Raw genomic sequence first — 16,176 nt, 5'->3', positions numbered from 1 at the left:
TGTGGCGATCGGATATCACCCCGGATCTAATCTGTCCTGCTGCATATTGCTGTATCTGTATATTATTATAAGCTCAGGATCCTGTAAAGAAAGCGACATATTATACAACCTGCCCCTAAGAGCTTACAATCTAGTGTACAATAGAAACTCTGCTCCTAAGAGCTTACAGACTAATACTATACAGTAGAAACTCTGCTCCTAAGAGCTTACACTCTAATGGCCCAACCCCCAGATGTACACCCTTTCTCAGCTATACGCTGTGTGACGAGGCCTCAGCACTAAGCGAGGAGTCAGATACTTGGATTCGTCCTCTTCAGGATGTCAGGCTGAAATGACACAAGGTGGTTCAGCATTAGAACTTTAACCATCTGCACCAATTGTGACATCACTAGATGTCTATGATGTCATCTGCTTGTCATGTCACTGCTGTTGTGTGTATAAAGTTTGAAATATTAACCCTTAGTGACCCAGACTGTTTGCGCCTTAATGGCCAACTAGTTTTTCAGTTTTTTTCATCATCGCATTCCAAGAGCCATAACTTTTTAATTTTTCAGTCGACGCTGCAGTGAATGAGCCCTCATAGTGACCTCCATAGTGGCTGGAGTAGTAATAGTGTCCCCTATTAATTAGTGTCCCCTGTCAATTACAAAAAGTCTAAATTAAAATCCATTTTAGTACTAAAACAACAAATCACCAAGGGGTGAATGCTTTTGCAAAGCACTATACATTTGGTATCACTACAATCATACTAAAGTTATATTATTAGAATATTTATACCACACAATGAATGCCACAAAACAAAACAAAAAATAATTGTGGAGTTGCTGTCTTTTTTCAATTTACCCACAAAAAATAAATAAAAGTTTTTCAATATGTAATATTTACCCCAAAATGGGGACATTAAAAAAACAGAACCAGCCTCCGACAAAAACCCTCATACAGGTAAGTCAAAGGAAAAATGTAAAAAATTTTTTTGGAAGGTAGTGATTAGAGATGAGTGAACGTACTCGTCCGAGCTTGATGCTCATTCGAGTATTAGGGTGTTCGAGATGCTCGTTACTCGAGACAAGCACCACGCGATGTTCGAGTTACTTTCACTTTCATCTCTGAGACATTTGTGTGCTTTTCTGGCCAATAGAAAGACAGGGAAGGCATTACAACTTCCTCCTGTGATGTTCCAGCCCTATGCCACCCCCCTGCAGTGAGTGGCTGGGGAGATCAGGTGTCACCCGAGTATTTAAATCTGCCCCGCCCGTGGCTCGCCACAGATGCATTCTGACATGGATCAGGGACAGTGCTGCTGATGCTGCTGCTCCTATAGGGAGAGCGTTGGGAGTTATTTTAGGCTTGAAGAACCCCAATGGTCCTTCTTAGGGCCACATCTGACCGTGTGCAGTACTGTTGAGGCTGCTTTTAGCAGTGTTGCACTTTTTTTTTTTGTATATCGCATTCCAAGAGCCATAACTTTTTAATTTTTCAGTCGACGCTGCAGTGAATGAGCCCTCATAGTGACCTCCATAGTGGCTGGAGTAGTAATAGTGTCCCCTATTAATTAGTGTCCCCTGTCAATTACAAAAAGTCTAAATTAAAATCCATTTTAGTACTAAAACAACAAATCACCAAGGGGTGAATGCTTTTGCAAAGCACTATACATTTGGTATCACTACAATCATACTAAAGTTATATTATTAGAATATTTATACCACACAATGAATGCCACAAAACAAAACAAAACAAAAAATAATTGTGGAGTTGCTGTCTTTTTTCAATTTACCCACAAAAAATAAATAAAAGTTTTTCAATATGTAATATTTACCCCAAAATGGGGACATTAAAAAAACAGAACCAGCCTCCAACAAAAACCCTCATACAGGTAAGTCAAAAGAAAAATTTAAATTTAATTTTTTTTTTTTTTTGTATATCGGGCGTGCAGAGCATTGCGTCCTCAGTCTGCAGTCATTGTACATAGTATAGGGCCCGTACTGGTGAGGCAGGGAAAGAGATATACTGTCTATATAGGCAGTGGGCTTTTTCAAACAAATTTGGGAAAAATACTATCTTTGGGCTGCCTGTGACCGTCTTGAGTGTACTGCGTCTCTGCTGGGGGTAGTAGTCCTAATTAATACGCAGCTAAGTGTTACAGCAGGCTTGCGCAAAATTCTTTCCTGGCTCTGCGTTGCCCGTTACATCACCGCCGTCATCCCGTCCAGAGGGAAACAGTCTGCAGTAATTTTACATAGTATAGGGCCAGTAGTGGTGAGGCAGGGACAGAGTTCTCTTCTCCACCAGCGGACAGCAGCGATACCTAAACAATACGTAGGCTGCACCCGCGGATGGAAGCATCGTTCTCTATCACCATCAAAAGCGGGGACCTTTTAGCTTCATCAATCTGTGTATTCTATTCATCCTCCTCCTCCTGCTCCTCCTCCTGAAACCTCACGTAATCACGCCGAACGGGCAATTTTTCTTAGGCCCACAAGGCTCAGTCATATAACTTTTGTAAACAATGTTTATACGTTTCAATTCTCAATTCAATAAAGCATTGAAACTTGCACCTGAACCAATTTTTATTTTAACTGTACTGCCTACAGGCCTAGTTACAAATTAAGCCACATTAACCAAAGCGATTAATGGGTTTCACCTGCCCTCTTGGTTGGGCATGGGCAATTTTTCTGAGGTACATTAGTACTGTTGGTACACCAATTTTTTGGGCCCTCGCCTACAGTGTAATCCTAGTAATTTTTAGCCCACCTGCATTAAAGCTGACGTTACCTCAGCTGTGCTGGACACTGCAATGGGATATATTTATGTACCGCCGGTGGGTTCCAGGGAGCCACCCATGCTGTGGGTCCACAGGGACTTCACATTAGGGATTTGTACCTGCCAGTGTCTATGTATTAAAAACCCCGGTCAGACTGGGGCATGCAGTGTGGGCCGAAGCCCACCTGCATTAAACTTGACGTTACCTCAGCTGTGATGGGCACTGCAATGGGATATATTTATGTACCGCCGGTGGCTTCCTGGGAACCACCCATGCTGTCGGGAACTGAGTAGCGCGGGGCCGCCGCCACCATCATACCTTTGAAAGCCTCCGTTTCCACAACCCTATACGGCAGCATCTCCAGGCTGATAAATTTGGCTATGTGCACGTTTAACGCTTGAGCGTGCGGGTGCGTGGCGGCGTACTTGCGCTTGCGCTCCAACACTTGCGCTAGTGAGGGCTGGACGGTGCGCTGAGAGACATTGGTTGATGGGGCCGAGCACAGCGGAGGTGAGGGTGTGGGTGCAGGCCAGGAGACGGTAGTGCCTGTGTCCTGAGAGGGGGGTTGGATCTCAGTGGCAGGTTGGGGCACAGGGGGAGAGGCAGTGGTGCAAACCGGAGGCGGTGAACGGCCTTCGTCCCAACTTGTGGGGTGCTTGGCCATCATATGTCTGCGCATGCTGGTGGTGGTGAGGCTGGTGGTGGTGGCTCCCCGGCTGATCTTGGCGCGACAAAGGTTGCACACCACTGTTCGTCGGTCGTCAGCACTCTCAGAGAAAAACTGCCAGACCTTTGAGCACCTCGGCCTCTGCAGGGTGGCATGGCGCGAGGGGGCGCTTTGGGAAACAGTTGGTGGATTATTCGGTCTGGCCCTGCCTCTACCCCTGGCCACCGCACTGCCTCTTCCAACCTGCCCTGCTGCTGCACTTGCCTCCCCCTCTGAAGACCTGTCCTCAGTAGGCGTAGCAAACCAGGTGGGGTCAGTCATCTCATCGTCCTGCTGCTCTTCCTCCGAATCCTCTGTGCGCTCCTCCCTCGGACTTACTGCCCTTACTACTACCTCACTGATAGACAACTGTGTCTCATCGTCATCGTCCTCCTCACCCACTGAAAGCTCTTGGGACAGTTGCCGGACGTCCCCAGCCTTATCCCCCGGACCCCGGGAACTTTCCAAAGGTTGGGCATCAGTCACGACAAACTCCTCCAGTGGGAGAGGATTCGGAACCATTGCTGCCCATTCTGGGCAGGGGCCCGAGTACAGTTCCTGGGAGTCTGCCTGCTCCTCAGAATGTGTCATTGTAATGGAGTGAGGAGGCTGGGAGGAAGGAGGAGGAGCAGCCAGAGGATTCAGAGTTGCAGCAGTAGACGGCGCAGAATTCTGGGTGGTCGATAGATTGCTGGATGCACTTTCTGCGGGCTGACGGAGATCATGTAACAGAGACAGCAGATCCAGGAAACAATTTTGCGCAAGCCTGCTGTAATGCTTAGCTGCGTATTAATTAGGACTACTACCCCCAGCAGATAGATACTGTAGGCAGCGTATAATATTATGTATACTCTTTCCCTCTGGCGGGATGACAGCGCTGATGTAACAGAGACAGCAGATCCAGGAAATAATTTTGCGCAAGCCTGCTGTAACACTTAGCTGCGTATTAATTAGGACTACTACCCCCAGCAGATAGATACTGTAGGCAGCGTATAATATTATGTATACTGTTTCCCTCTGGCGGGATGACGGCGATCATGTAACAGAGACAGCAGATCCAGGAACAATTTTGCGCAAGCCTGCTGTAACGCTTAGCTGCATGTTAATTAGGACTACTACCCCCAGCAGATAGATACTGTAGGCAGCGTATAATATTATGTTTACTCTTTCCCTCTGGCGGGATGACAGCGCTGATGTAACAGAGACAGCAGATCCAGGAAACAATTTTGCGCAAGCCTGCTGTAACGCTTAGCTGCGTATTAATTAGGACTACTACCCCCAGCAGATAGATACTGTAGGCAGCGTATAATATTATGTATACTGTTTCCCTCTGGCGGGATGACGGCAATCATGTAACAGAGACAGCAGATCCAGGAAACAATTTTGCGCAAGCCTGCTGTAACGCTTAGCTGCGTATTAATTAGGACTACTACCCCCAGCAGACACGCAGTAAACTGAAGATGGTCACAGGCAGCCCAAATATAGTATTTTTCCCCAATTTTTTGGAAAAAGCCCACTGCCTATATAGCCTGAATATCTCTTTCCCTGCCTCACCAGTACTGGCCCTATACTCTGTACAATGACTGCAGACTGCGGACGCAATGCTCTGCACGCCCGATATACAAAAAAAAAATTGTGCAACACTGCTAAAAGCAGCCTCAACAGTACTGCACACGGTCAGATGTGGCCCTAAGAAGGACCGTTGGGGTTCTTGAAGCCTAAAATAACTCCTAACGCTCTCCCTATAGCAACTCCAGCAAGACAGCACTTTCCCTGATCTCTGTCAGAACGCATCTGTGGCGAGCCGCGGGAGGGGCCGATTTATATACTCGGGTGACACCTGATCTCGCCAGCCACTCACTGCAGGGGGGTGGTATAGGGCTTGAACGTCGCAGGGGGAAGTTGTAATGCCTTCCCTGTCTTTCTATTGGCCAGAAAAGCGCGCTAACGTCTCAGAGATGAAAGTGAAAGTACCTCGAACATCGCGTGGTACTCGTCTCGAGTAACGAGCATCTCGAACACGCTAATACTCGAACGAGTATCAAGCTCGGACGAGTACGTTCGCTAATCTTTAGTCTTCATATAGCTTCCTTAGCTATGGGCCTTTCAGAACAGCTGAATTTATACTGACATCATGTGACAGATCATATCACAACTTGATTGCACACAGGGGACCTTATTCAACATTGTAACTTCTGAAGTTAATTTGCTGGACATGACCTTATTCAGGGGTTCCATAGCAAATGGGGAGTGAGGAGGTGCATATGGACTCACAGATTTTAAGTGTTTACTTACTTATTTTTTAAAGAAGGCTTTTTTTCCCCATAACACTATAACAATTTTGACTACAGGTGCTCCCCGACTTGCGAACAGGTTCCGTTCCAGGAGCCTGTTCGCAAGTCGATTTGTTCGCAAGTCGAACAAATGGTAGTATGGAGCTGGATCGCGGGTGGATCCCGCTCCATACAACGTTGGGTGCAGGCTGTTCTTACAGCGGGCACCCGGCGGCAGCAGTTCCGATGAGCCGTGCCGCTCGTCTGAACTGTTAACACTTTAAATACCACTCTGACAGCGGTATTTAAAGTGTTAACAGTTCTGACGAGCAGCGCGGCTCGTCGGAACTGCTGCCGCCGGGTGCCCGCTGTAAGAAACAGCCTGCACCCAACGTTCAGGGGGCCCATACAGCATCCCACGATGAGATCGCGGGACGCTGTGTGGTTGCTAGGCAGCCGGGGACCTCCTGAAAGGCCCCAGGGCTGCCTATGCAGAGTGCCCATCATGCGCACGGCTTGATAGGCGCTCTGCATAGACAGCCCTAGGGCCTTTCAGAAGGCCCCCGGCTGCCTAGCAACCGCGATCTGACCGGACAGGCTTCTATCAGGCTTGATAGAAGCCTGCCCGGTCCATGCACAGTATGATGTAATGCCATAGCATTACACCATATTGTGCAGGACAGATAGTTCGTATCTAGCGAAATTCGTAACTCGAATGTTCGCAAGTCGGGGACTAGTATATGGAGTCCACCAGAGTTTCTGTCCCGCAGCAGCTGCCGCCATGTCTTTATGAGATGATACATGTCTTTATGTATGCAGGATAAGTCTATTTGTACTTCTGGAACACTGATCAGCAGCAGTCGCTCTCATTATGACCAGCACGTAAGACGAGCGGATAAAAAACAAGCATCACAATATGTATATTTTTAATGTCTTTATTGAAATAGCAATACGCAACATTGTAATAAAACATTACCGGCCCTTTAATAAATAACTGAAGGCTCTCAGAGACTCTAATGTCAGCCCGGTGGAGACTACAGAACTTGCTGCACCCGTTCACACCATTGTTCTGAGATGAGAATCCCTGGCCCCCGAGATCCAGAGGAAGGCGAAGAAAACCCCCGGAAAGTCATCAGGGGAAAAAAAATTCCTTCCTGACCCCAGATGTGGCGATCGGATATCACCCCGGATCTAATCTGTCCTGCTGCATATTGCTGTATCTGTATATTATTATAAGCTCAGGATCCTGTAAAGAAAGCGACATATTATACAACCTGCCCCTAAGAGCTTACAATCTAGTGTACAATAGAAACTCTGCTCCTAAGAGCTTACAGACTAATACTATACAGTAGAAACTCTGCTCCTAAGAGCTTACAACCTAATGGCCCAACCCCCAGATGTACACCCTTTCTCAGCTATACGATGTGTGACGAGGCCTCAGCACTAAGCGAGGAGTCGCATACTTGGATTCGTCCTCTTCAGGATGTCAGGCTGAAATGACACAAGGTGGTTCAGCATTAGAACTTTAACCATCTGCACCAATTGTGACATCACTAGATGTCTATGATGTCATCTGCTTGTCATGTCGCTGCTGTTGTGTGTATAAAGTTTGAAATATTAACCCTTAGTGACCCAGACTGTTTGCGCCTTAATGGCCAACTAGTTTTTCAGTTTTTTATATCATCGCATTCCAAGAGCCATAACTTTTTAATTTTTCAGTCGACGCTGCAGTGAATGAGCCCTCATAGTGACCTCCATAGTGGCTGGAGTAGTAATAGTGTCCCCTATTAATTAGTGTCCCCTGTCAATTACAAAAAGTCTAAATTAAAATCCATTTTAGTACTAAAACAACAAATCACCAAGGGGTGAATGCTTTTGCAAAGCACTATACATTTGGTATCACTACAATCATACTAAAGTTATATTATTAGAATATTTATACCACACAATGAATGCCACAAAACAAAACAAAACAAAAAATAATTGTGGAGTTGCTGTCTTTTTTCAATTTACCCACAAAAAATAAATAAAAGTTTTTCAATATGTAATATTTACCCCAAAATGGGGACATTAAAAAAACAGAACCAGCCTCCGACAAAAACCCTCATACAGGTAAGTCAAAGGAAAAATGTAAAAAATTTTTTGGAAGGTAGTGATTAGAGATGAGTGAACGTACTCGTCCGAGCTTGATGCTCATTCGAGTATTAGGGTGTTCGAGATGCTCGTTACTCGAGACAAGCACCACGCGATGTTCGAGTTACTTTCACTTTCATCTCTGAGACATTTGTGTGCTTTTCTGGCCAATAGAAAGACAGGGAAGGCATTACAACTTCCTCCTGTGATGTTCCAGCCCTATGCCACCCCCCTGCAGTGAGTGGCTGGGGAGATCAGGTGTCACCCGAGTATTTAAATCTGCCCCGCCCGTGGCTCGCCACAGATGCATTCTGACATGGATCAGGGACAGTGCTGCTGATGCTGCTGCTCCTATAGGGAGAGCGTTGGGAGTTATTTTAGGCTTGAAGAACCCCAATGGTCCTTCTTAGGGCCACATCTGACCGTGTGCAGTACTGTTGAGGCTGCTTTTAGCAGTGTTGCACTTTTTTTTTTTGTATATCGCATTCCAAGAGCCATAACTTTTTAATTTTTCAGTCGACGCTGCAGTGAATGAGCCCTCATAGTGACCTCCATAGTGGCTGGAGTAGTAATAGTGTCCCCTATTAATTAGTGTCCCCTGTCAATTACAAAAAGTCTAAATTAAAATCCATTTTAGTACTAAAACAACAAATCACCAAGGGGTGAATGCTTTTGCAAAGCACTATACATTTGGTATCACTACAATCATACTAAAGTTATATTATTAGAATATTTATACCACACAATGAATGCCACAAAACAAAACAAAACAAAAAATAATTGTGGAGTTGCTGTCTTTTTTCAATTTACCCACAAAAAATAAATAAACGTTTTTCAATATGTAATATTTACCCCAAAATGGGGACATTAAAAAAACAGAACCAGCCTCCAACAAAAACCCTCATACAGGTAAGTCAAAAGAAAAATTTAAATTTAATTTTTTTTTTTTTTTGTATATCGGGCGTGCAGAGCATTGCGTCCTCAGTCTGCAGTCATTGTACATAGTATAGGGCCCGTACTGGTGAGGCAGGGAAAGAGATATACTGTCTATATAGGCAGTGGGCTTTTTCAAACAAATTTGGGAAAAATACTATCTTTGGGCTGCCTGTGACCGTCTTGAGTGTACTGCGTCTCTGCTGGGGGTAGTAGTCCTAATTAATACGCAGCTAAGTGTTACAGCAGGCTTGCGCAAAATTCTTTCCTGGCTCTGCGTTGCCCGTTACATCACCGCCGTCATCCCGTCCAGAGGGAAACAGTCTGCAGTAATTTTACATAGTATAGGGCCAGTAGTGGTGAGGCAGGGACAGAGTTCTCTTCTCCACCAGCGGACAGCAGCGATACCTAAACAATACGTAGGCTGCACCCGCGGATGGAAGCATCGTTCTCTATCACCATCAAAAGCGGGGACCTTTTAGCTTCATCAATCTGTGTATTCTATTCATCCTCCTCCTCCTGCTCCTCCTCCTGAAACCTCACGTAATCACGCCGAACGGGCAATTTTTCTTAGGCCCACAAGGCTCAGTCATATAACTTTTGTAAACAATGTTTATACGTTTCAATTCTCAATTCAATAAAGCGTTGAAACTTGCACCTGAACCAATTTTTATTTTAACTGTACTGCCTACAGGCCTAGTTACAAATTAAGCCACATTAACCAAAGCGATTAATGGGTTTCACCTGCCCTCTTGGTTGGGCATGGGCAATTTTTCTGAGGTACATTAGTACTGTTGGTACACCAATTTTTTGGGCCCTCGCCTACAGTGTAATCCTAGTAATTTTTAGCCCACCTGCATTAAAGCTGACGTTACCTCAGCTGTGCTGGACACTGCAATAGGATATATTTATGTACCGCCGGTGGGTTCCAGGGAGCCACCCATGCTGTGGGTCCACAGGGACTTCACATTAGGGATTTGTACCTGCCAGTGTCTATGTATTAAAAACCCCGGTCAGACTGGGGCATGCAGTGTGGGCCGAAGCCCACCTGCATTAAACTTGACGTTACCTCAGCTGTGATGGGCACTGCAATGGGATATATTTATGTACCGCCGGTGGCTTCCTGGGAACCACCCATGCTGTCGGGAACTGAGTAGCGCGGGGCCGCCGCCACCATCATACCTTTGAAAGCCTCCGTTTCCACAACCCTATACGGCAGCATCTCCAGGCTGATAAATTTGGCTATGTGCACGTTTAACGCTTGAGCGTGCGGGTGCGTGGCGGCGTACTTGCGCTTGCGCTCCAACACTTGCGCTAGTGAGGGCTGGACGGTGCGCTGAGAGACATTGGTGGATGGGGCCGAGCACAGCGGAGGTGAGGGTGTGGGTGCAGGCCAGGAGACGGTAGTGCCTGTGTCCTGAGAGGGGGGTTGGATCTCAGTGGCAGGTTGGGGCACAGGGGGAGAGGCAGTGGTGCAAACCGGAGGCGGTGAACGGCCTTCGTCCCAACTTGTGGGGTGCTTGGCCATCATATGTCTGCGCATGCTGGTGGTGGTGAGGCTGGTGGTGGTGGCTCCCCGGCTGATCTTGGCGCGACAAAGGTTGCACACCACTGTTCGTCGGTCGTCAGCACTCTCAGAGAAAAACTGCCAGACCTTTGAGCACCTCGGCCTCTGCAGGGTGGCATGGCGCGAGGGGGCGCTTTGGGAAACAGTTGGTGGATTATTCGGTCTGGCCCTGCCTCTACCCCTGGCCACCGCACTGCCTCTTCCAACCTGCCCTGCTGCTGCACTTGCCTCCCCCTCTGAAGACCTGTCCTCAGTAGGCGTAGCAAACCAGGTGGGGTCAGTCATCTCATCGTCCTGCTGCTCTTCCTCCGAATCCTCTGTGCGCTCCTCCCTCGGACTTACTGCCCTTACTACTACCTCACTGATAGACAACTGTGTCTCATCGTCATCGTCCTCCTCACCCACTGAAAGCTCTTGGGACAGTTGCCGGAAGTCCCCAGCCTTATCCCCCGGACCCCGGGAACTTTCCAAAGGTTGGGCATCAGTCACGACAAACTCCTCCAGTGGGAGAGGATTCGGAACCATTGCTGCCCGTTCTGGGCAGGGGCCCGAGTACAGTTCCTGGGAGTCTGCCTGCTCCTCAGAATGTGTCATTGTAATGGAGTGAGGAGGCTGGGAGGAAGGAGGAGGAGCAGCCAGAGGATTCAGAGTTGCAGCAGTGGACGGCGCAGAATTCTGGGTGGTCGATAGATTGCTGGATGCACTTTCTGCGGGCTGACGGAGATCATGTAACAGAGACAGCAGATCCAGGAAACAATTTTGCGCAAGCCTGCTGTAATGCTTAGCTGCGTATTAATTAGGACTACTACCCCCAGCAGATAGATACTGTAGGCAGCGTATAATATTATGTATACTCTTTCCCTCTGGCGGGATGACAGCGCTGATGTAACAGAGACAGCAGATCCAGGAAATAATTTTGCGCAAGCCTGCTGTAACACTTAGCTGCGTATTAATTAGGACTACTACCCCCAGCAGATAGATACTGTAGGCAGCGTATAATATTATGTATACTGTTTCCCTCTGGCGGGATGACGGCGATCATGTAACAGAGACAGCAGATCCAGGAACAATTTTGCGCAAGCCTGCTGTAACGCTTAGCTGCGTATTAATTAGGACTACTACCCCCAGCAGACACGCAGTAAACTGAAGATGGTCACAGGCAGCCCAAATATAGTATTTTTCCCCAATTGTTTGGAAAAAGCCCACTGCCTATATAGCCTGAATATCTCTTTCCCTGCCTCACCAGTACTGGCCCTATACTCTGTACAATGACTGCAGACTGCGGACGCAATGCTCTGCACGCCCGATATACAAAAAAAAAATTGTGCAACACTGCTAAAAGCAGCCTCAACAGTACTGCACACGGTCAGATGTGGCCCTAAGAAGGACCGTTGGGGTTCTTGAAGCCTAAAATAACTCCTAACGCTCTCCCTATAGCAACTCCAGCAAGACAGCACTTTCCCTGATCTCTGTCAGAACGCATCTGTGGCGAGCCGCGGGAGGGGCCGATTTATATACTCGGGTGACACCTGATCTCGCCAGCCACTCACTGCAGGGGGGTGGTATAGGGCTTGAACGTCGCAGGGGGAAGTTGTAATGCCTTCCCTGTCTTTCTATTGGCCAGAAAAGCGCGCTAACGTCTCAGAGATGAAAGTGAAAGTACCTCGAACATCGCGTGGTACTCGTCTCGAGTAACGAGCATCTCGAACACGCTAATACTCGAACGAGTATCAAGCTCGGACGAGTACGTTCGCTAATCTCTAGTCTTCATATAGCTTCCTTAGCTATGGGCCTTTCAGAACAGCTGAATTTATACTGACATCATGTGACAGATCATATCACAACTTGATTGCACACAGGGGACCTTATTCAACATTGTAACTTCTGAAGTTAATTTGCTGGACATGACCTTATTCAGGGGTTCCATAGCAAATGGGGAGTGAGGAGGTGCATATGGACTCACAGATTTTAAGTGTTTACTTACTTATTTTTTAAAGAAGGCTTTTTTTCCCCATAACACTATAACAATTTTGACTACAGGTGCTCCCCGACTTGCGAACAGGTTCCGTTCCAGGAGCCTGTTCGCAAGTCGATTTGTTCGCAAGTCGAACAAATGGTAGTATGGAGCTGGATCGCGGGTGGATCCCGCTCCATACAACGTTGGGTGCAGGCTGTTCTTACAGCGGGCACCCGGCGGCAGCAGTTCCGATGAGCCGTGCCGCTCGTCTGAACTGTTAACACTTTAAATACCACTCTGACAGCGGTATTTAAACTGTTAACAGTTCTGACGAGCAGCGCGGCTCGTCGGAACTGCTGCCGCCAGGTGCCCGCTGTAAGAAACAGCCTGCACCCAACGTTCAGGGGGCCCATACAGCATCCCACGATGAGATCGCGGGACGCTGTGTGGTTGCTAGGCAGCCGGGGACCTCCTGAAAGGCCCCAGGGCTGCCTATGCAGAGTGCCCATCATGCGCACGGCTTGATAGGCGCTCTGCATAGACAGCCCTAGGGCCTTTCAGAAGGCCCCCGGCTGCCTAGCAACCGCGATCTGACCGGACAGGCTTCTATCAGGCTTGATAGAAGCCTGCCCGGTCCATGCACAGTATGATGTAATGCCATAGCATTACACCATATTGTGCAGGACAGATAGTTCGTATCTAGCGAAATTCGTAACTCGAATGTTCGCAAGTCGGGGACTAGTATATGGAGTCCACCAGAGTTTCTGTCCCGCAGCAGCTGCCGCCATGTCTTTATGAGATGATACATGTCTTTATGTATGCAGGATAAGTCTATTTGTACTTCTGGAACACTGATCAGCAGCAATCGCTCTCATTATGGCCAGCACGTAAGACGAGCGGATAAAAAACAAGCATCACAATATGTATATTTTTAATGTCTTTATTGAAATAGCAATACGCAACATTGTAATAAAACATTACCGGCCCTTTAATAAATAACTGAAGGCTCTCAGAGACTCTAATGTCAGCCCGGTGGAGACTACAGAACTTGCTGCACCCGTTCACACCATTGTTCTGAGATGAGAATCCCTGGCCCCCGAGATCCAGAGGAAGGCGAAGAAAACCCCCGGAAAGTCATCAGGGGAAAAAAAATTCCTTCCTGACCCCAGATGTGGCGATCGGATATCACCCCGGATCTAATCTGTCCTGCTGCATATTGCTGTATCTGTATATTATTATAAGCTCAGGATCCTGTAAAGAAAGCGACATATTATACAACCTGCCCCTAAGAGCTTACAATCTAGTGTACAATAGAAACTCTGCTCCTAAGAGCTTACAGACTAATACTATACAGTAGAAACTCTGCTCCTAAGAGCTTACACTCTAATGGCCCAACCCCCAGATGTACACACGTTCTCAGCTATACGATGTGTGACGAGGCCTCAGCACTAAGCGAGGAGTCAGATACTTGGATTCGTCCTCTTCAGGATGTCAGGCTGAAATGACACAAGGTGGTTCAGCATTAGAACTTTAACCATCTGCACCAATTGTGACATCACTAGATGTCTATGATGTCATCTGCTTGTCATGTCACTGCTGTTGTGTGTATAAAGTTTGAAATATTAACCCTTAGTGACCCAGACTGTTTGCGCCTTAATGGCCAACTAGTTTTTCAGTTTTTTTCATCATCGCATTCCAAGAGCCATAACTTTTGAATTTTTCAGTCGACGCTGCAGTGAATGAGCCCTCATAGTGACCTCCATAGTGGCTGGAGTAGTAATAGTGTCCCCTATTAATTAGTGTCCCCTGTCAATTACAAAAAGTCTAAATTAAAATCCATTTTAGTACTAAAACAACAAATCACCAAGGGGTGAATGCTTTTGCAAAGCACTATACATTTGGTATCACTACAATCATACTAAAGTTATATTATTAGAATATTTATACCACACAATGAATGCCACAAAACAAAACAAAAAATAATTGTGGAGTTGCTGTCTTTTTTCAATTTACCCACAAAAAATAAATAAAAGTTTTTCAATATGTAATATTTACCCCAAAATGGGGACATTAAAAAAACAGAACCAGCCTCCGACAAAAACCCTCATACAGGTAAGTCAAAGGAAAAATGTAAAAAATTTTTTGGAAGGTAGTGATTAGAGATGAGTGAACGTACTCGTCCGAGCTTGATGCTCATTCGAGTATTAGGGTGTTCGAGATGCTCGTTACTCGAGACAAGCACCACGCGATGTTCGAGTTACTTTCACTTTCATCTCTGAGACATTTGTGTGCTTTTCTGGCCAATAGAAAGACAGGGAAGGCATTACAACTTCCTCCTGTGATGTTCCAGCCCTATGCCACCCCCCTGCAGTGAGTGGCTGGGGAGATCAGGTGTCACCCAAGTATTTAAATCTGCCCCGCCCGTGGCTCGCCACAGATGCATTCTGACATGGATCAGGGACAGTGCTGCTGATGCTGCTGCTCCTATAGGGAGAGCGTTGGGAGTTATTTTAGGCTTGAAGAACCCCAATGGTCCTTCTTAGGGCCACATCTGACCGTGTGCAGTACTGTTGAGGCTGCTTTTAGCAGTGTTGCACTTTTTTTTTTTGTATATCGCATTCCAAGAGCCATAACTTTTTAATTTTTCAGTCGACGCTGCAGTGAATGAGCCCTCATAGTGACCTCCATAGTGGCTGGAGTAGTAATAGTGTCCCCTATTAATTAGTGTCCCCTGTCAATTACAAAAAGTCTAAATTAAAATCCATTTTAGTACTAAAACAACAAATCACCAAGGGGTGAATGCTTTTGCAAAGCACTATACATTTGGTATCACTACAATCATACTAAAGTTATATTATTAGAATATTTATACCACACAATGAATGCCACAAAACAAAACAAAACAAAAAATAATTGTGGAGTTGCTGTCTTTTTTCAATTTACCCACAAAAAATAAATAAAAGTTTTTCAATATGTAATATTTACCCCAAAATGGGGACATTAAAAAAACAGAACCAGCCTCCAACAAAAACCCTCATACAGGTAAGTCAAAAGAAAAATTTAAATTTAATTTTTTTTTTTTTTTGTATATCGGGCGTGCAGAGCATTGCGTCCTCAGTCTGCAGTCATTGTACATAGTATAGGGCCCGTACTGGTGAGGCAGGGAAAGAGATATACTGTCTATATAGGCAGTGGGCTTTTTCAAACAAATTTGGGAAAAATACTATCTTTGGGCTGCCTGTGACCGTCTTGAGTGTACTGCGTCTCTGCTGGGGGTAGTAGTCCTAATTAATACGCAGCTAAGTGTTACAGCAGGCTTGCGCAAAATTCTTTCCTGGCTCTGCGTTGCCCGTTACATCACCGCCGTCATCCCGTCCAGAGGGAAACAGTCTGCAGTAATTTTACATAGTATAGGGCCAGTAGTGGTGAGGCAGGGACAGAGTTCTCTTCTCCACCAGCGGACAGCAGCGATACCTAAACAATACGTAGGTTGCACCCGCGGATGGAAGCATCGTTCTCTATCACCATCAAAAACGGGGACCTTTTAGCTTCATCAATCTGTGTATTCTATTCATCCTCCTCCTCCTGCTCCTCCTCCTGAAACCTCACGTAATCACGCCGAACGGGCAATTTTTCTTAGGCCCACAAGGCTCAGTCATATAACTTTTGTAAACAATGTTTATACGTTTCAATTCTCAATTCAATAAAGCGTTGAAACTTGCACCTGAACCAATTTTTATTTTAACTGTACTGCCTACAGGCCTAGTTACAAATTAAGCCACATTAACCAAAGCGATTAATGGGTTTCACCTGCCCTCTTGGTTGGGCATGGGCAATTTTTCTGAG

Source organism: Eleutherodactylus coqui, chromosome 4 (assembly GCF_035609145.1).
Source record: "Eleutherodactylus coqui strain aEleCoq1 chromosome 4, aEleCoq1.hap1, whole genome shotgun sequence".
Classification (NCBI taxonomy): Eukaryota; Metazoa; Chordata; class Amphibia; order Anura; family Eleutherodactylidae; genus Eleutherodactylus; species Eleutherodactylus coqui.
Note: the sequence above shows the minus strand (reverse complement) of the source record.